The following is a 21,154-nucleotide window of genomic DNA, read 5'->3' as shown; positions in this document are numbered from 1 at the left end:
ATAAGAAGACTTGCAGATTCTCTCTGGGCATCTTGAGAAGCTCATTCTTGGGCTGCTCCCTCATAGAACCCAGCTGCTATGCTGTGAAAAGCCCAAGTCGCACGGAGGCGCCAATGCATAGGTGCTCTGGTTGACTGCCTAAGCTGAGCCCCCAGCCAACAGGCAGCATAGACTACCAACTGTGTGCATGAGCCGTCTTCACTCTGCAGAACAATCAAGCTCTAGGATGACTACAGATACCCCAGCTCCCCCGTCACTACCACGTGGAGCAGAAGATCCCGTGAACAACACTGAATGGTGGTGATAATACACTGTTTGAAGCCAGTGAGTTTTGAGGTGGTTTATTATGCAGGAATACATAGATAGAACACTTATGTAATACAAGGGAGTAAATCAAGAAGAGGGAGACATGGGGTCCAGGAAGTAAGAACAAGTGCTATCAACTTTCCCACGATGAGAGCTGAGAAGCAGAGTTAGCAACAACTGGTCCCTTCTGGAATGGGAGAATGGGGATTTCAGGAGAGAGAGCTTGAGGAAAAACAGATTTGATGAGTTTTCTGATATATTTTAAGATTTGGAAAAAATACAGGTGGCATGGGGGAAAAAATAGGAATAGATACAGAGATAACCAAGCAAATGAAAAATGAGGCAATTGCATGTTGAAGGAAAATAAAAATTAAGTGAGAAAGAAAATGTAATAATTATAAGCAACTTGGTTCATAAATAATCAAAATTTGCATAAGCATTTACATAAGGTAAATGTTGACGAATTAGAAGTTGTGAGAAAACAAGATTAGTAAGATGGGGGTAGGAAATAAGAAGGAAAGGGATGTATAAGAGCCAATTCCTTATCTTACATGGAGGAACTCAAAAGGTAATGTCTAAAACTGATGATAAAGAAGTGGCAGTGTAAGTACATTATTCAGAAGGACTATCAGGTAAATAGCAAAAAGAGTTAAGAGTAGTTGTCTCCGGGAGGAGGAACCAGGTGTGGGAGGAGTCAAGCAGGGGCTGCAGCTTCCTTTGTAAGCAGAAGAGCAGGGCATGGAATGTGCCAGACTACCTGTGATTCTGTCTTAGTCTGTTTGGGCTGCTATTACAGAGTACCACAGACTGGGTGGCTTATAAACAACAGAAATTTACTTCTCATGGTTCTGTAGGCTGGAAAGCCCAAGATGGAGAAAGCCCAATATGGATGGACGCTTAGGTTGTGTCCATGTCTTGGCTATTGTAAATAATGCTGCAATGCACATAAGAGTATAGACATCTTTTCAAGACAGTGATTTCACTTCCTTTGGATAAATTCCCAGAAGTGGAATTGCTGGATCATGTGGTAGTTCTTTGTTTCATTTTTTGAGAAGCCTCCTTACTGTTTTCCCTATTGGCTGCACCAATTTACATTCCCACCAACAGTACACAGGGGTTCTCTTCTCTCCACATCCTCGCCAGCATTTTGTATCTGTTGTCTTCTTGATAATAGCCATTCTAAAGATGTGAGGTGATATCTTTTTGTGGTTTTGATTTGCATTTCTCTGATGATCATTGATGTTGAGCATGTTTTCACGACCTGTTGGCTATTTGTATATCTTCTTTGGAAAAATGCCTATTCATATCCTTTGCCCATTTTAAAAATCATACTTTTTTATTGATTCATATGAGTTCTTTATATATTTTAGATAGTAAGCCCTTATCAGATATACGGTTTACAAACATTTCCTCCCATTCTGTAGGTTGCCTTTTCATTTCGTCAATGGTTGATGTACAGAAGCTTTTCAGTTTGATGTAGTCCCACTTGTTCATTTTTGCTTTTGTTGCTTTTGCTTTCGGTATCAAATCCAAAAAAATCATCGCCAAGCCCAGTGTTAAGGAGCTTACTGCCTATGTCTTTTTTCTAAAGAGTTTTATGGTTTCAGGTCTTAGGTTCAAGTCTTTAATCCATTTTGAGTTCATTTTTGTGTATGATGTGAGATAGTGGTCCAGTTCGTTCTTTTGCATGTGGCTGTCCAGTTTCCCTGATGCCATTTATAGAAGAAGCTATCCATCGCCCCTGCTATTTTTGTCATTTCCTTGTGTTAACATTCTTATTGACCACTGGAAACAATAAGGGGTGGGATTCAAAGTAATTAAAATAATTTTTTAACAGATCCTCCTTGAAACAAAAGGGAAATATCATTGAGTCATCTTGAAAAGTAAGTGTTTCACTTAATACAAAACTCTCTCCCATTTACTAGTGTACATTGCCCTGGAACTTTTGGTAGATGGGTCCATTTGAATTATGTTATGTCTTACATTTCAAAATAGATGAGCAGCTGTGTTCCCTCCAATTAAGAGTAGTCTTTTCTTACGAATGAACATAAGCCTCAGTGATACCACCACGTTGAATATGATAGGGATAAAATCAAGGAAGGAGTTGGTGAAATCTCTGGGGTAAAGTATCTTGTCTTTTGCCTCATTATGTAGGGAGGGGAGATGTCTTATTTGTTTCCTTACCAACGTTTTCAGGGCGATGGTGTGCACCAACGTCTCTGGCCCAAACCTTTCTTCAGAGCAATGGTAGATACATCTGGACAAATACAAATATTTTCCCCTGTAGATTGACCAATTACATTCTAATTTAGAATTAGAATTGGGAATTGAAAATGAGAGGGAGACTGGTAGGAGAGGAGGTTAGGAGACCAACCTCAAAATTTATCAAAATTTGAATGCTGGGGTAAGATATCAACTAAGTAAGAAACGCATAGAAAATGAAGCAAAAGGAAACATACCAAAAACATTTCCCTACTGTTGGGTATTTGGGTGAATACTATTCTGTGGATATAGGTGCTGTTACTTGAAAGCCATGCTTTAAATGATCTTAAAATTTTTCAGACATTTTTTCGGCAGGCACATAATTAATATTTGTTAAGTAAATTTGTTCTAAATACAGAATCCAAATATTCCTTTGTTTGCAAAATTTTTGATTCATTTAAATGCATGTGCACATTTCAAAGAGATAACATTTCATGGACCAGGTTATTATTCTTATTTTTAACCTCAATTTGCTTGGATTGAAAAATGACTAATTATCTGAAATCATGCCATACCTAATTTTAGATCTACATTTATAGAATAATTAGGACATTGACTTGCCGGGAGATAAGGACATGAACTAATGAACTTCTAAAAGTCTTTTCTGTGTTTATTTTGGGTATTTCAAAATTTAGAATTAAAAAAATAGAAATATATCACCTAAAACCTATGAAATTATATCCTATGGACTTTGAGGGCTCCTCTATTGATCAAATGATGTTATTTCTAGAGTACATTTGAGTGTGTGTGTGTGTGTGTGTGTGTGTGTGTGTATAAATGGAAATTTCTCACTTTATTAACTGAATTTAATATTTGATTTTCCTAATGCTTGGAAAGGTGCTAAAATAAACACCTTTCCCATAGATTTGCTCTAAAGGATGAATTCTTGATGGTTTAAGCACTAAAGTTATTGCCAAGTTGAAGAAAATAAACTTGAAGTTACAAGCTATGGCGTATTTTTCTGCAAATGAAGCAGGTTATTATCAATTTCTTCAAAAGTGCATGAAAGCTGTTACTATGAAATATAAGAAAAATCTTGGTATGCAATACTTTCGTTACAGTCCTTTTAAAAAATCAGGAAATAATAGGGAATTGAAGAGACTAATGGAATGTGTTATGTATAAAAACCGCTTTTTCTTTCCATGAGTTGAAGGTATTATATTACAAGGCAGAGTTTATACAGTGCATCCTCAGGGGAGGAGGGCTCAATGTGTTGGATTAATTTTTTAACAACATTCTACTCAGTACTGTTAAATGTATTCTCTCTCTGAACAGTTGTGAATTTAATGGGCCATTCTATATGTTGGCAGGAGATATTAGAATGGGAATTATAATGGAACATTCCAATTCATATCTTTCTAGTTAGAGAGTTGAAAATAGCTTTCTCCTCCCCCCCTCACCCCCAGTTATGCTGCTCCACTATATACCTGTGAGAAATTTAAACCTCTGAAAATGAGCAATTTTATTCTGCTCTGGGATATGGAAGATGACTCCTAGCTAAAACACACACTCAAAATAGAATCTTGTTAATAAAATGATTAACATCCACAATTTACATGTGAATTCTACCCACATGTATGGTGTTTGAAAGGATCTTTAATTATGTCAACTAAAGTGGCTGTGGCCCTTGTTTCACTTGCATCTACCCAGAGAACATCATAGAAGATTGTGTGACCAATGTCAGAAACTGGTTTTAGATCACCAGTAGACTTGAGATTTCTAAGTGTGCCCTGCTCTATAGTATGTGAACACACTAATTTCCACACAATATTTCAGAATTAGTAATACAATTCTTAATTGCATTTGATTTTTTTTGTATTCAAATGGTCTCAATTTAAAGTATTAAAGGGATTCAGATATTCAAACTGGCAGCCATTCATAGAATATTTATTCACGTAACAAAACATCCTTTGAACGTCTTTTTTTTTAGGTACGCAACTAGCCTCTAGACATCTAAACCAACAATTATAGTTCCAAGTCTTCTAAGACAAAGACTCCTGTCCTCAACAGATTTCTGATTGAAGCTGTAGTTGTTTCCATAGTCCAAGCTCTTGGGGCCTCAGAGAGAAACAATTCATCCTTGTTATGCACCCTTCTCCAAGATCTTGCCTTACCTCAGCCTTTTGGTTGTACAGACTTTGTATATCTTATTCTTTAATGCTAGTTAGAAGCTTTCCTTTTTATCACCTTTATTTTTGCAGTGGTGGGCTATGTTTCTCGTGCTCCATTTCTCTCTTATTACCCTACTTTTTTTTCAGGCTGTGCCAAATAAGTTAAAAAATTTCTACCTCCTCCTGCGGTTGCCCTCATTTTCCCTTTATCAAGTCTGGCAATGAGAGTGTTTTCTGGGTGAGAGTGTCTCATCTTCCCTTTTTCTTTCTTTTTCTCTTCTGATTATAGAACCAAAGTCTGTTTTCAAAACCAGATCTATTTCTTCTGTTTTTTGATGTTCTTTTCCCAAATAAGAGATTTTTTGTTTTTTATTTTTTGCAAATATACCAATTCTGAAGCCTTCCCAGCCTCTCACTATAGTTTTACATCTGCCTCTGACAAAGATGCTTCTTTGAATCATAACATTCCAGACCACAGATGGGGCTTTTAGATTTCACTCTTATACCTTAATTTATAATAATTGGATGAAGTTTTCCCACCATCCTAAATCCCCAAAGATGATCTATCCCTAATGTTACAGGGATCCCGTTCATTTATTATCTATTTGTGCATAAAGTCTATACATTACAGAGACTCACTGGGGTCTCTCACTCATTCAGCCACTGGAAAGAGGGGAGGAAACTCCCTGTCAATGCACGTGAGCTTTAGCACTGTGTCCGTGACTAATCAGTGTTCTGGATGGAAACTGACCAACTTGGTGACCAAGTCAGCTCCCCTAGGAAAAGGGATGGAGATGGGAAGGGAGAAAAATATAGGGAGAGAGGCGGAATTTGTGCTGGCCTAGAAATAGAATTCTAACTTCTAATTCAGTGTTCCATTAACTGTACCTGGAGATGCACTTTATCTCTAAAAAGGTTTACTAATAGGGACTTTCAAATTCTACTTCAGCTCACTTATTTCCCAAGTAAGTCAGTGGTCTCCAGAAAACCCACACCCTTTAACGTATTCGTTTGTTTTATTACTGACCTGAAAATTCATTTTATTTTACCTTCTGATGATCTATTGGTGGAAGTGCAAAGGCCTCACCTTGAAGGAGTAGTAAGCTATGGAGAGCTAAGTCTAGGAAGAACAGGAGGCAGGGATCAATGTCAGGGTGCTGAGATAAGGGGTCAAACTGGAGAGAAGTTGAGGAGTGAAAGGGAACCAGGCACATGCTGGGGCGCTTGGGCAGAGGGTCCTGAGTGGCTGACAAGACTGTTAGTTTCTCGGGCATGAAGTGTCTGTGAGTCTGCCTCATTAGAGAACCAGGGGTGGCGCACACCCTTTGAAGCACCACATCTGTCGCAAAATGTTGAAGTTCAGGGAATTATATAGATTCTGATGCCAGAAGATGTCATTTCCATGAGCACTGAAAAGTCATCCCAAACCATGGGACTGAATTCTGCTTTTAAAACTTCCAAAGAAGGGACTTTCAATGCCTCCTTCAATGTTTCATGTCCCTTCCAAGAGTAAAGTCTTCCTTATTGTAAACCTACAATGGTTTCTTGCGTCCCCTTCCCCAAAGATGGAGAAGGTTGAGCACCATCCTCTGTCTAGAGAATTTAACAGCCATTAATTTTCTCCCTCAAACTTTTGTTTTCTCTGCAAAAAATCCTAGTGCTCTTAATCTTTCTTCATTAATTATATATATATAATCAGATGGTCTGCAACCTGTATGACGTACATGGTGTTGTTTTAGTCACTTCACACGTGTCAGTGAATTTGATTCTCCTCGCTGCTCTGTGAGACAGGTTATTTTATAAATGAAGGAATTGGATAAAACCTTTTCTATGGACCAAGATGCACAGTCTAAAATGTGAGAGACATTGGCAAGCAGAAAAGTCAAATACTGTATGATCTCACTTTGGTGTGGAATCTAAAAAACAAACAAACAAACAAAAATCTCATAAATACAGAGAACAGATTGGTGGTTGTCTGAGGCAGAGGGTGAGGGTGTGGGAGAAATGGGTGAAGGTGTTTTTTTGTTTTGCTTTGTATTGTTTTAAGAAGAAAACATAGCAGAGGAATTAAGATAGTAATTAGGTTAACAAGCAAAACAAACAAAGCTGAAAAGCTAATTCACAAAAGAAGAAATAAAATTGATAAATATTTTTTTAAATGTTCAGCCTATCTGGCTATTAAAATAAGTACAAATTAAAGTATGGTAAGAGGTTTCTGCCTATTAAATTTGTAACACGTTTTTAAAGCTCATAATTTCCATGAAACTGCTCAAACTAGTAAACTCCTATTACTGGTGAAATAGCAAATATTCAAGTCTCTTTAGGAAAAATGTTAGGCATGTGACATACAAATGTTTTGCTTATTTGATCCAGCAACCTCACCTCTGTGAGTTTAAGAAAATAACCTCAAAAGTGGAATAAAGCCATATTCACCAAAACAAGCACATAAGATCAAAATCAGTATATATGTCAGAAATAAAATAAACCCTAACCCTAAACCATTGCACATCAGTTCAATGGAACAGTCTGCATCCCTTGAAATAATCATTGGAAATACCCCCAAGTAATACGCAATTTAGAAACAGACAAAATTATGTGTGTAGCAGGACTCCACTATGCAAAATATGATTCTGTAGCCATTTTTCTGTTTACCAAATTAATTGTAATATTTACATCATTTTTAAAAGGAAACAATTTTTTAAATAAATGGTAGGAAAAATTTTTGAACATCTTTGGAAAGGATAGACACCATCTTTCACATGCATTCAGCAGAGATGGTTCTCACTGAAGGTCTATTAAATAAGACATTGGCGTTTATATATTAGAGAACCTTAGATTCTTAGAGCAGAACGAGGCATATAACAGTTGCCTAGGAAGTTTATATATTAAAAAATCCTTTTAAAGCTCAGAAGAACCTGTAAACCCATGCTAAACATTTGATATTTTTATTCAAACTCCCTAGTAATAAAAAGAAATACAAATTAATATGAAAGAACATTTCTCACCTATCAAATTAAACACAACTTAAAATTTTATAATAACCAGTTCTGGAAGCAAGATAATGAAATGATCACTTTCATACATTGCTGCTGGTAGAATGAATAGCACAAATTCGGGGGATTCCTCCTCTGGACATTGACCCCTAAAAAGCTAAGCCTAAATTCAGAAAAGCGAGTTTTTATCACGTCATCACCGCAGCATCATTTAAAATGGATGAAAACAAAAATACAATCTCAATGTCCAATAGCTGGGGAATCCCTATGTAAACTGTGGTATATACACTTGAAACAAAAGTACACAGCCACTAAAAAAGATGCCTGTAAAAGTAGTAATAATAGGAGGGAATGAGTAGGCTATAATTTTAAGTGAAAAATACATAAAATGGTACACAAACAGCATCACTACAACTCCGTTTTAGAAAACACTGTGTGCAAAAAACAGACCGGAAAGAAATATATCAAAAATTTACCAGTGTATACTTCAGTGGTGAGATTATGGGTAACTTTTTTTCTTTTATTCCACATCTTCCGATTAATTTTAAATGACCCTTTTTCTCATTGTAATTCTTCAATTGTTTAAACAGCAAGAAGTCTTGTTTAGTCAATTGAAAATTTCAGGCACAAAGTGCATAAGCAGGTTTGCAGCTTGGAATGTTAAAATAAAATTAATAAGCAATATTACTATGAATAATCATAGTAATAATATCTTACACTGAGTATCATGTTTTTAACTTTCCAAAGTAGTTTTGTTTAGTCTTCCAAGTCCTTATCAACTTAAAACATCTCTCTAAAGCAAATTAATTTAATCACCCATTTTTATTTAATGTATTCACCGAACACATCACTATCGGACCCTACAATGTGTGTAGGGAATATAAGACATGGCTCATGAATTTGAAGAGCTCACAGGCTAGAAGAAGCAAATGAAGAAACAGACAGTGGTGATCACTAAAGAGGTACACGTGGGAGGGTTAAACTTGCCCAAGGGAAGCAAGGACATCTGAGCCTGGTCTTGAAGTGGGAGTGGGAGTTTGACAGCTGAAGAAGGGGAGAGAAGAGGAGTGTGTTCACCCAAGGACCTAGATGTGACACAGAGGAGCTAGCAGGACAGATTGCCAAGGAGGGCTGCCTGGGTGTCATATGCATGGGGGAGGGGTGGGGACAGAGAAGAAACGTGAGGTCCCAAGTCAAGTGATACCCAGCTCAACTGTCAGGGCTGGGACTTGACCAACAAACCTCAGCTCTCTCCACTGATTACAGAAAAAATATATTAAATTTGAAATTTAATAAAAGCTTGATTCATATCTCTGCTGTATCAGGATCACCTTGCTGAGTCTGCTTCCCCTGTGAAAAAAGCCTTCCTCACAGGTTGTAAGGAACTATTGAAATAATGGATACGAGCTTAAAGGCCTTTGTGAATTCTAAAATTGTAAGGTACCATTAACACTCTTCTTTCTAGGTCTATAGGGAACCACGCGTTTCACTTTGAAAGTTCCATAGTCATGTCAAATTTCCCTGCAGCACCATGGTTCTCAAACTCTGCTGTACACTAGAAACACCGGGGGAACTTTGAAAACTCTTGATACCCAGGTGCACCCTTATCCATTAAATCAGAAACTCCAGAGGTGTGCTCCAGGCATGGAGGGATCTAAAACTTCCCCAGGTGATTCCAATGAACAGCCAAGTTTAAATATTAGCGCTTGAGCACCTACCCAAATATGGTCCAGGGACCTACAGCATCAGCGTCACCTGGGCGCTTGGTGGATATGCAGAATCTCCAGCCCCACCCAGGGCTGCTGTGTGAGAATCTTCCTTTTAAGAAGCTCTCCAGGTAACTGGTGTACATGAAAGTTTGAGAAGCACCATTCAAGTCAGATTCATTTATTCAGCAAATATTCTCTGAGTTCCTACTCTGAGTTGGACCTCGGAATGCAGCAGAAAATAAGTCCTACTCCTTCCTCAAAGACATGCTCTCTAGTAAGCAAGGTAGGCAAGCACATGGGTTACTGAGGAGGGGCAACTTTTTTTGAGAGTGGGGATGGTGAGTTGAGATCAGGGAAGGCTTCCTGGAAGAAGAGAAGTAGGCATGGAACAGACAGACACCACAGAGCTCAGTGTAGACAATGTTACATTTCAGAGGCAGCAGGTTTGCAATTTGGAGGTTTGAAATTTAGGGAGGAGGTCCAGGTTGGTGACATAATGTGTGTGAAAATGCTCTGCAAATCATTATGCAAATGGAAGTATTTAAATTATTCCCCACAAATCCTAGTGGGTCTTTCTCATAATTGAGTCTTCAGCATATTAAACTCTTAATTGTAGCTAAAGGAAATCACCAAATCAAGATGAATATTCAGCTATGTGTTGAAGTCCTTGCAAGGACAATGAAAATATTTCCAGACAGAATGATCTAATACAAACCCCTCTGCCCAGGCTATCTGACAAGGGTGACCATATATCCTGCTTTGCCCAGGACAGTCTTAGTTATGCCTGTCATCCCAGCATGATTTTTATGATGCCTTCACTCATTCTCAAAAGTATCCTGCTCTGGACAATTAAAATATATGGCCATCCTGTGCTGGACCCAGTGGTGCTTCAAATAAATAGGTATTTCTCCACTTATCAATAAATGGTCCAGGGCTGCCCCCAGCAGGGACAGTACCCAGGCTTCTGTGGAGTCAGCTCCGATTCCAGGTATTTCCTTTGTTCAGAACAGTCCCAGGAGCCCCAGATATTATGCACAGCCCACACCAGTGTCCATAACCCAACTGGTTTGAGGGAAGAGCTAAAAAGGCTTCCAGGTGAGCGATCTGCAGGTGGCAAAGGACCCCACCAATCACTGGCCAGGGGTGCTTGCCAGGTGAGAGAGGGGAAGATGCAAACCAGAACAACGCGCCATCCCGACAAGCCTCAACCTGAACCCAGCATCTCAGTGCCATTTTGGTCCCCTTCACCAGCTGCCCGCTTGTGCACGTGACCAGTTCCATCTTCACGTCTCCAGGCTCAGCTTCTGAGGAAGCCAATGACACTCACGGAGTCATCAAAAAGAACAACTGTATCATGTTTGTGAGAACCCATTCCTGATTTCTGAGCTGCCACTAAGCTCCCCAAGGTGACCTCAGGGAAGGGATCTGAAAGGGAGTGTCTATTAAGTACGTAGTACAGGCAGGGGACCTTGCAGGGCCCTTTACATCTCTTATCTCCTGGGATCGTCACTCACAGCAACCCTGAAAATACTGGACCATGCTGGCCATTTTATACATAAGAAAGCTGACACTGGGAGGGGTTACACTGCCAAAGGTCACAATTTTTCACGTCCTGTGACCCTCTATTTTAGCTCAGATCTTTCCCCTGCTCTTTCATTTATGCCACATTGAAGACAAATTACTCCATCAGTAGGGAACAGAAGAGCAAAATCTGAATATTTACTTAGTTTTTTTGTATTTTCATTTCTGTTGTCCCGCTCTCCAAATCTCTGCTCTTTTCTAGGACGATCCCTGGCCATGTCTCTCTCACTCAGCATTTGGAGACAGTACTCCTTTCTAAAATGACACCTTGCCCTAGTGCAAATCATCCCATTCAATTGTATCAATCCTCTAATTGGTCCGAATAATTCTGTGTCACAATTTGCCCTTTCAAAGTGCTGGCAAATTCTTCTAATTCAGAGTTGTCTAAAAATATTCAAACTATATTTTATCTTGACTCCTTGCAGTCAGGATCTATTAGAAAACCCCATCACTGCCAGAAATAAAAACTCCAGCTCTAACCTCCCTAAATCTGCCTTACCTATTAGCCTGACATTATATATTCCTAAACATTTTTTAAATCAAATAATAATATTTATTAAAAAAAAAACATAGCGCCAAGCAGAATTCAATTCAAACCAGACCAACAAAGATCAACTGAATACCAGCCACGTTCCATCCACTGTTTCAGAGGGAAGAAATTACAAAAATGAATGTGACATGTCCCTGGCCCTCTACAAAAATAAGTCAGGTGGAGGAGATAAAACGTGCCCAGAAATAACTATTACACAGCCCTTTTTGAAAATTGGAATTTACCCTTAGTGTGCAGTGGCTGGCACACTAAATGACATTTGTTGACCTGCATTTTTCTTTCCCTGCACTGAGTTCCCTAAGAACTGGAAACATGTCCTAATTTTTCTTGTACAGTCCAGGACCAGATTCAGGGATTGGTTCATAATGTGTACTCAATAAGTATGTGTTTCACTGGACTGAAGTGCCTTAAACTGAAATTGATGACAATTTAAAAAAAATTGGGGGCTTCCCTGGTGGCGCAGTGTTTGAGAGTCCGCCTGCCGACGCAGGGGACGCGGGTTCATGCCCCAGCCCGGGAAGATCCCACATGCCGCGGAGCGGCTGGGCCCGTGAGCCATGGCCGCTGAGCCTGCGCGTCCGGAGTCTGTGCTCCGCAACGGGAGAGGCCACAAGAGTGGCAGGCCCGCGTACCGCAAAAAAAAAAAAAAATTGGAAAATTGGCAACCTATGAAAGATCACCATTTTAAGTAAACTTGAGGGAAAGTGAGGGTTCCAACTATGGGGAGACGGTGGAGGGATTACTCCCAGTAGGGGGGTTAGAGAGATAAAGGATGAGGTGGCTTATATTCACTGCTAGGGTTCAGACCTGCTGAAATTCCCTGACATCCTCAATGCCCAGCCGCAGCTTCGGCCTGTAGCATCTCACGGTCCAGAAAGGCCACCTGGCAGATGCCAGGAGGGAGTGTGGGGAGAGCGGGGTGGAGGACATAAGGGTTCCGGCTGCCCCCAGCATGAGGCCTTGGATGTGGGTGATTCTCCTCAACTCCCTTCTAATAGGGTTCCAGGAGAGCCACAACCTGGGAGTAACCGAATCGCCACTTGCCCTCCAGGGAGGTCTACCTGCCAGGTGTGCCCGTGCCCTCGGCATCTGTGGTCCTGAGGCTGCTGGCTACTCCTTGTCCTGTCTTGTCTTCCCCACCTGATCCTGCTGCCGGTCCCACCTGGATGCAGGGCTCCGCCTGAAACAAGGCTCTTTCTTCAGTCCTAAGAGCCTGGCATTATCTCAGCATCCGGTAACCTGCCATCGGGGATCTGCTCCCTCCCTAGCCCATTCCCTGATGGGTTACGCCAGTGACAACTAAACCCCCATTCTCGGAGCCCAGGGCCAGCTCACTGCAGAATACCCCAGGAGTTTGCCAAGACTGTGTGGTTCCAGGTCCTACCCACGGAGAATCTGATTAATTAGGCAAATGGATGGTAGAGAAATCTGCATTTTTAATAAGCTCCCAAGAGATTCTGAGAAGCAGCCAGGTTGGGAACCCACCCTTCCTGCCATGGCCGCTGCGTCTCTCTTAGCCCTTTGGCTGGATCAGAAACACCTCCACCCCCTTGTGAGAGCTCAGCATCCTACAACATCATGCTGAAGGGGCCCCATTACCCTGCCCGGGCCCCTGGCCTCATCGCTCAGCAAATACAGAACTGGGGCCTCAGCCTGACCTAACAGCAGCCCGGACACATCATTCCCTGGCCTTCTGCTGTTCTTCAGCCCCTCAGGGCTGAGCTGTGCCCCCCTGGAACTCCCCTTTTATCTTCTGATGCCTGGCAGCTCCAGGCCCACTACACCCTGCTCCCCTTCCCCACGCCTCTCCCACCCAAGTTCATGCACAGCATTAGCTCCAGTCTGCACCCCCAGCTCAGTTCCTTCCAGAAGCCAACTCAGATCCATCAGGCAGTGACATTTTCTGCTGTCCTCTTCTGAAGTTGAAAAAAAAATGCATAAGTCACTGTCACTGTGCTTGGCACACAGCAGATCCCCAATAAGTGTCATGTGTATCTGCATCTAGAGAACTCAGAAGAGACCCCACTGGGTCGCCGTGATGGCTAGAGTCATCGGGACACTGACCGTGATAATAGCTGCTAATATTTATGTCTATGTACTATGTGCCAGGCGTCAACGTTTTAAGACTTTTATGTGTATTAGCTTGTTTAATCCTAATGACTCTCTCAGCTAAGTACTATTGAGTTTCCAATTTACAAATGGAGAAAGGGAGGCCCAGAGAGGTGAAGCAACTTATCCAGGGTCACAGAGCAAATGCACAGTGGAGTCCAGATTTCAACACGGATAGTCCCAACGCCAAACTACATGCATCCCCACATGGCGGTACTGTCCTCCAAGGTCAAAGGCCCCCTCCAAGGGAGGGGACATCTGCTCTTGCCTTGTCCACTGCTCTTGTCACAGCCCAGAGGGAAATACTTCCAAAATAATTGCTCTGGGCTGTCAGAAGATTCTGTTGCTTCTTCAAGATGACAGACGCCCTCAGGTGCTGGGAACAACGTTCCCAACCTTGAATTGACAAGGCTGAATTTAATATTGTGGGAAGGAGCAGTCTGCCAGGGACCTCAGAGCTCCTTCTGCCTTCCAAAGGGCAGAGAAGCAGATGCTGATATTATAAGAAATTCACTCCTTAGCTAAACCAAGTACAAACTGTTTCAAGGGCTCAGAAGAAAAAAGCTGCCGTCACCCTCTCAATTTTCTCTCCAGCAAAGCTGTGTGCAAAGATCCCTCCTCTTCATCCCAAGTCACCCAGCGGAGACTCACTGGAATTTTCAGGAAGATTGTTATCCAAACAACAACAGGAAAAACAACAGCACAGATTTTTCTTAAAAGCCTCGACTTGAATATCCCAAGTCCAAGTTTCTGACCCTATCACAGCGATTTTGTGCTTTCGTTTATCAAAATAATGGAGTGCCAAATACTTGAATAAATAATAAGTTGCTTCTCTTCTCCCTCTGGTCCTGGCGCATGAACTTGCTCCTCTGCCAGATGAACTAGGTCAGATTCAGTTCAGCTCAGCCTTTGCCCAGCACGGACCAAGTGCCTGATGCTGTACTTGGTCTTGGGTCCGTGAAAAGAGTCCGAAGTTGCTGGCCTCGAGGTGCCCACAGAAGAGACATGGGTGAGATACACAGAGGAGCGACCCTAATTCATCTTGCACCTGTCCCCTGTTCCTTTCTCCTCATGGCTCCCTTCCAGCAAGCCTCCGCTCTGATTGATGGGATATTCTTTACATGTTACCTGTAACCAGCAAAAATTGCAACCTTCCAGGTCATGGTGACATCCAATGAAACAGCATAACCCCACCACGTGGATTTCCTATTTTCCTGTGAGCGCCTGGGAAAGAACAAAAGCACGGATCCTACCCCTTGTCTTCTAACTTTCTCCCAGATGTGATGCTACACTGGACAAGTTGCTTTATTCTCCCTTTGAGGAGTTTTAAAAACAAACAAGACAAACAAATAAAAAAAAAAAGAAGGCTCTGGTTAGTTAAAGGGCGTATGCACGTTTACAGAGCTGATAAGTGAAAGCAGGACTGTCTGCCAACAAAGCTCCCGGTCCCACCCCTCTCAAGGATCAGGTGGTGGAACCATCTCGAGAAGCAAAGGCCTGTGTGCAGCAGACCTATAACTGGACCCTGCCTCTTAGAAGCCAGTGGCTCCGTCCTCACGGTGTCCTTGTGCGAGGTGGCACCTGGCCTCCGTGAAGCCAAGGAAAGAAAAGAGGGGAATGTAGTTGGTTGTTGCCACGTCGAAGAGAAAACAGTCAAGCCCAGGAGAGCAGTAAACCCAGCATGAGGCCACTGCGGGAGCCTCGGATTTCATTCCTTTCCAGTTTCATATTCTAGACTTGCACGCGAAGATGAGCTGCTTTTTCTCTTCCAATGCATATATTAAATACACGCACACACACACATGGCAGTTGCTATGGGAACCATCCCTGAGCATCTCCTGTCTTCTATTCAATTAAAATTTCACCCTCACATCCTCCTGAAGCAGCATACACTTTCCTTCACAAGAGGACAGTGGGAAGAAGGTACTGTGATGGGGTCCACTTCCAATGAGCAGGCTGAATTTCTCCAAATCTGATCATCTTTCCAGAGAGTCACAGCACCCTGGGAATCGACGAATCCGTTCTAATTAACGTTCAGGCAAGCGCGGGAGCTCAGGCCCTAGATCTGGTGAGGGAGGGGTGGGAAGGGCCTTTCGGACCACACCTCCAGGTGTCCACTCAGTGGCCCTCTTAGAGTCGCGTAACCTTCCCAAGGCCCTACCAGCCATCTGTGGTCACAAGGAAGAAGGAGGCGGTGAACGCCCATTAATTCAGCGCTGCAGGAATTCCGTCTCTGTCCTGATTCTCAGAGGACTCCACTCCAGTTTACCTTTCTGCTCGCCATGGATAATGAGTCTCGCAAATGATTCTTGTAAATACAATTGCTGAGGAGCCATTAGTATAAGACAGGCAACTATTTGGAAGCGCCGCAGAGGAGTCTACTTACAAACTTACCTGGTAATTGCCAAGTAAGCAGTTACAAGGACTGCTTGGGCTGATGTGCAGATGTGATCATTTAAAATCATTTTTATCTATTCATTAAATCATTGGGTCGGAAGCCAGAATACCTAGGTTCCTACCTCATTTCCAACATCTACTGCCTGTGTGTTCCAGCAAATGACTTCAATTCCTGGAGGCACAAATTTCTCATGTGGAAAACAGGGCTAATCATGCATAGGGTATAAACCAGAGAGCAAAGCAAATGACAAATAAGAACTGTGCGAACTTTGCAAATTGCAAATGTGCATGTTCGTTGGTTTCATTTTACTTCTCATTCCCTATAAGGCAATGGTTGTGTACAACTTGCTTGCCAACGTGGGAGTGAGGGATCACAGCTCTTTTTATTCTTTTTATAATTTTGATGACTTTAAAAAATGTTTTTAAGGGATCAAATGGTGAGTGACTAATATCAGGGCGCATTTATACATGGGCAGTGAAACTGACATGAGAGTAGGGACCATGCTGGCTTAAACTAGTCTGGGATCAAACCCTTCTTATCAATTCATTAAAGCAGGATGTCTGCCCAATAATAGCTGTCAGCTTTAACCCAGTATTGTCTGTATCTGAAAGTAAAGCGCTTAGGCTGAATTAGAAAACCAAAAGCTGACCATCCCAGGATGTACTTACTCCTGGGTCATTCTAGACTAGCCAGGGTTCGATACATAAAACCACTTTTTCTGCTACTGAACCCACCCCTGCAAGCTGGCACAAAATGGGCCAACATCTTAAAGGAGATGAGAGATGCCAATTCGAAGAGGACAGGAGCACAGGTTTTGTAATGAGACAGAATGTACGTAAACCCCCTGGTGTAGCGCCTAAGAGTCTAGTAGAGATTATTGCAATCATTATAACCAAACCATAAACCAAAACAGATCCTTTTCCAGTGTTTATGGCCTGTCTGCCACCTTGGGGCTGAGCAACTCACAGGTAATATGACTTTAATGAATGTTATGAAGAAACTATGAGGGAGCTGGTGACAAATATTAAATAAATGGTGAAGCATGATAAATAAACCACATTTCTAAGTGGTGCTGGGAAAACTGGACAGCTACATGTAAAAGTATGAAATTAGAACACTCCCTAACACCATACACAAAAATAAACTCCAAATGGATTAAAGACCTAAATGTAAGGCCAGACACTATCAAACTCTTAGAGGAAAGCATAGGCAGAACACTCTATGACATAAATCACAGCAAGATCCTTTTTGACCCACCTCCTAGAGAAATGGAAATAAAAACAAAAATAAACAAATGGGACCTAATGAAACTTCAAAGCTTTTGCACAGCAAAGGAAACCATAAACAAGACCAAAAGACAACCTTCAGAATGGAAGAAAATATTTGCAAATGAAGCAACTGACAAAGGATTAATTTCTAAAATTTACAAGCAGCTCATGCAGCTCAATAACAAAAAAAACAACCCAAACCAAAAATGGGCAGAAGACCTAAACAGACATTTCTGCAAAGAAGATATACAGATGGCCAACATACACATGAAAGAATGCTCAACATCATTAATCATTAGAGAAATGCAAATCAAAACTACAATGAGGGCTTCCCTGGTGGCGCAGTGGTTGAGAGTCCGCCTGCCGATGCAGGGGACATAGGTTCATGCCCCGGTCCGGGAAGATCCCACATGCCATGGAGCGGCTGCGCCCGTGAGCCATGGCCGCTGAGCCTGTGCGTCCAGAGCCTGTGCTCCGCAACGGGAGAGGCCACAACAGTGAGAGGCCCGCGTAACACACACAAAAAAATAAATAAAATAAATGTTGGAGAGGGTGTGGAGAAAAGGGAACACTCTTGCACTGCTGGTGGGAATGTGAATTGGTACTACCACTATGGAGAACAGTATGGAGGTTCCTTAAAAAACTACAAATAGAACTACCATACGACCCAGCAATCCCACTACTGGGCATATACCCTGAGAAAACCATAATTCAAAAAGAGTCATGTACCAAAATGTTCACTGCAGCAGTATTTACAATAGCCAGGACATGGAAGCAACCTAAGTGTCCATCAACAGATGAATGGATAAAGAAGATGTGGCACATATATACAATGGAATATTCCTCAGCCATAAAAAGAAACGAAATTGAGTCATTTGTAGCGAGGTGGATGGACCTAGAGTCTGTCATACAGAGTGAAGTAAGTCAGAAAGAGAAAAACAAATACCATATGCTAACACATATATATGGAATCTAAGAAAAAGAAAAAAAAAAAAAAGGTCATGAAGAACCTAGGGGTAAGATGGGAATAAAAACACAGACCTACTAGAGCATGGACTTGAGGATATGGGGAGGGGGAAGGGTGAGCTGTGACAAAGCGAGAGAGAGGCATGGACATATATACACTACCAAACGTAAAATAGATAGCTAGTGGGAAGCAGCCGCATAGCACAGGGAGATCAGCTCGGTGCTTTGTGACCACCTAGAGGGGTGGGATAGGGAGGGTGGGAGGGAGGGAGACGCAAGAGGGAAGAGATATGGGGACATATGTATATGTATAACTGATTCACTTTGTTATAAAGCAGAAACGAACACACCATTGTAAAGCAATTATACTCCAATAAAGATATTTAAAAAATAAATAAAAAATAAAAACATAAACCACATTCCTAATTTCCTTTCAGACGAAAATGTTCTACGAAGACAAGAAGAGTAGATCATCGTCATTGGAGTTGGAATAGCCCCAGTTCTAATGACAAAGGTGATCAGGGCAGTTGTTTGCTCAGAGCGCGCTATGTGCCAGGCATATCTGGGCACCATCATTTTCTCATTTCACCGTCAAAAGGACCTAGTGAGGTAAGAATTCCTCTCCCCATTTTACAGACGGAGTAACTAAGGTTCGGAGAGGTTGAATGACACACCTCACAGCTGGCAAAGGATGAGAACAACTTTGGAGCACAAGTGTGCCTGACGCCATCATAGCATAGCATCCTTCCCAGTTGGGTGGGGCTGGGGAGAAAAGAGCATCTTAGAGGTCACTGTCTCAAAATGGTTCAAATAAAAAAATCCTGTATAACATATTGTGAATCAATATCTTTATGAGGAGTACAAGGTTGATGGAAGAATCCTTGAGTAATCTCTCTGCTATTGAACTCTCCACTCTCCAGATCTTTCTTACAGGATTTTCATATATATTCTATCATAATTGGCTTCTCAGTCCAACATCAGTTATGGAATATCTACTATATATGAAAATGGAGATGAAAAAGATGGTTATGGTTCAATTATTAATCTCATGGTGTTCAGAGTCTAACAGGAGAAAACTCTACATAGTTATGTTACAAATATAGTTATATTACAATATAATGTATAATTATGTAATAGGGAAGAACTTTTTGTATTCTATTACAAGTTAATCACTAAAAGGATGTTGCCTATAAGCCTAAGTTATACATAATGGCCCATCTCTGGGAACCCTGCCTCCCAGGTAATGAGCATTAAGCTAAAATACCTTTGTTTAGCTCACAGGAAACATCCTGATCAGATCCACCTGTGAATGACTGCGGGGAGGCAGAAATTAACACATCCCCTCTGGAGGCTGACTGGAACCAGGAAAGGTTTGATTTTACTCCCTCCCCTTTTAATATAAAAGAAGCCTGAATTCTGACTCAGGAAAGATGGTTCTTTGGGGCACGAGTCCACCGTCTTCTCGGTCTGCAGGCTTCCTGAATAAAGTCGCTATCCCTTTGCCCCAGCAACTCGTCTCTTGATTTATTGACCAGTCGTTCGGCGAGCAGTATGAGTTTGGACTCAGTAACAATCATACAACATAATACAATGTTAAATCAAATTACAGTTGTTACGTAATATACATAGTCCAATGTAGTATAAAGTATTAGAAAATATTCAAGCTGTTCAGAACAGGGAGAAATTAATTTCCAGAGCAGAGGTCAAGATAGGCACTTAGGGGATGTAGGTCTTTACCTGGGCTTTTAGGATGTGAATATTGGCAAAGGGAAGGAGGGAGGAGAGTCCAGGGAATACAGCTGATTCTGTATTCAGTGCCTTTTGAATGATCAAAGAAAGCCTAGAGGATGGTTGGGAGTGGTTTGTCTTATTGTGTTCATTTACTTTCCAATTATTGCAACCCATACTCAGGATGGTTTAGTGTGTGCAAGTACAGTTTTAGGTACTCTGAATACAGCAGCAAACAAAACCAACAATTTCTTGTACTCACAAAACTTACTTTCTAATGCGGGGACAACATATAAGAAATAAGTTCTTTTTGTGTCACCCTGTTATCAGTGCTATGAAGAAGAATCAAGAGGTTAAGGGTGAGCTGTGCTGTTCTACATGGATGGGCTGGGGAAGGTCTTTCCCTCTCTAAAGAAGAAACACTCGTGTAGACCTTACTGAGACTCCAGCTCCCAGATGTCATTACCACTTTGTCATTTTTTTTGAATTAGATTCTAGCCAACCAGGGGCAAAATATTTATGGCCGTTAAGATAGTCTAGGCCGTTAAGAAGCAAATCACATTCAAGTACCTGATATTTCAAGTTCGTGACCGGATTCATTTTGATTAGAATGCTCTCCCGCTCCTGAAAGATAAGATGCAGGACACAGTATCAGAAAATCAGCTTTACTCTTGTGACTCATGAAAGATAAATCAACTTGAGACATTGCCAGATATATATATATTTTTTAATGCCATAAAAAATTGGGATATACATTAAATTATTTTTCGGCCACTGGACTCTCTAACATTTAGGAGAGCATTTCAGAGCCCAGGATTCATATGTACAATCTTGAGACATCTTCACAAATTGGATTCCTGGCCTCCGGTCACTAATAAACTTGGTCTCCTTCAAAGTAGAAAATAGTTTCTTTACTATCCAGTTCATTTAGCACAGCATTGGCTTTTGTACTATGTTTTTATTTGTATTTTCTGATTTGATGCCAAATTTTCAAAATAAGTGACTTCTAGATCTGCAAACATATACAAACAATTGACAGTTTCTGAGAGTTTTTTTAAATAACATTCACTTAGAGATGAGACCATAGTTTTACTCACAGATAATCTTTTCAATATTTTTGTCACTAGATTTTCCTGATATTTCATTGCTTTCAAATTTTAAACAAGAATCCTT

Source organism: Delphinus delphis, chromosome 12 (genome assembly GCF_949987515.2).
Source record: "Delphinus delphis chromosome 12, mDelDel1.2, whole genome shotgun sequence".
NCBI classification, from domain to species: domain Eukaryota; kingdom Metazoa; phylum Chordata; class Mammalia; order Artiodactyla; family Delphinidae; genus Delphinus; species Delphinus delphis.
Note: the sequence above shows the minus strand (reverse complement) of the source record.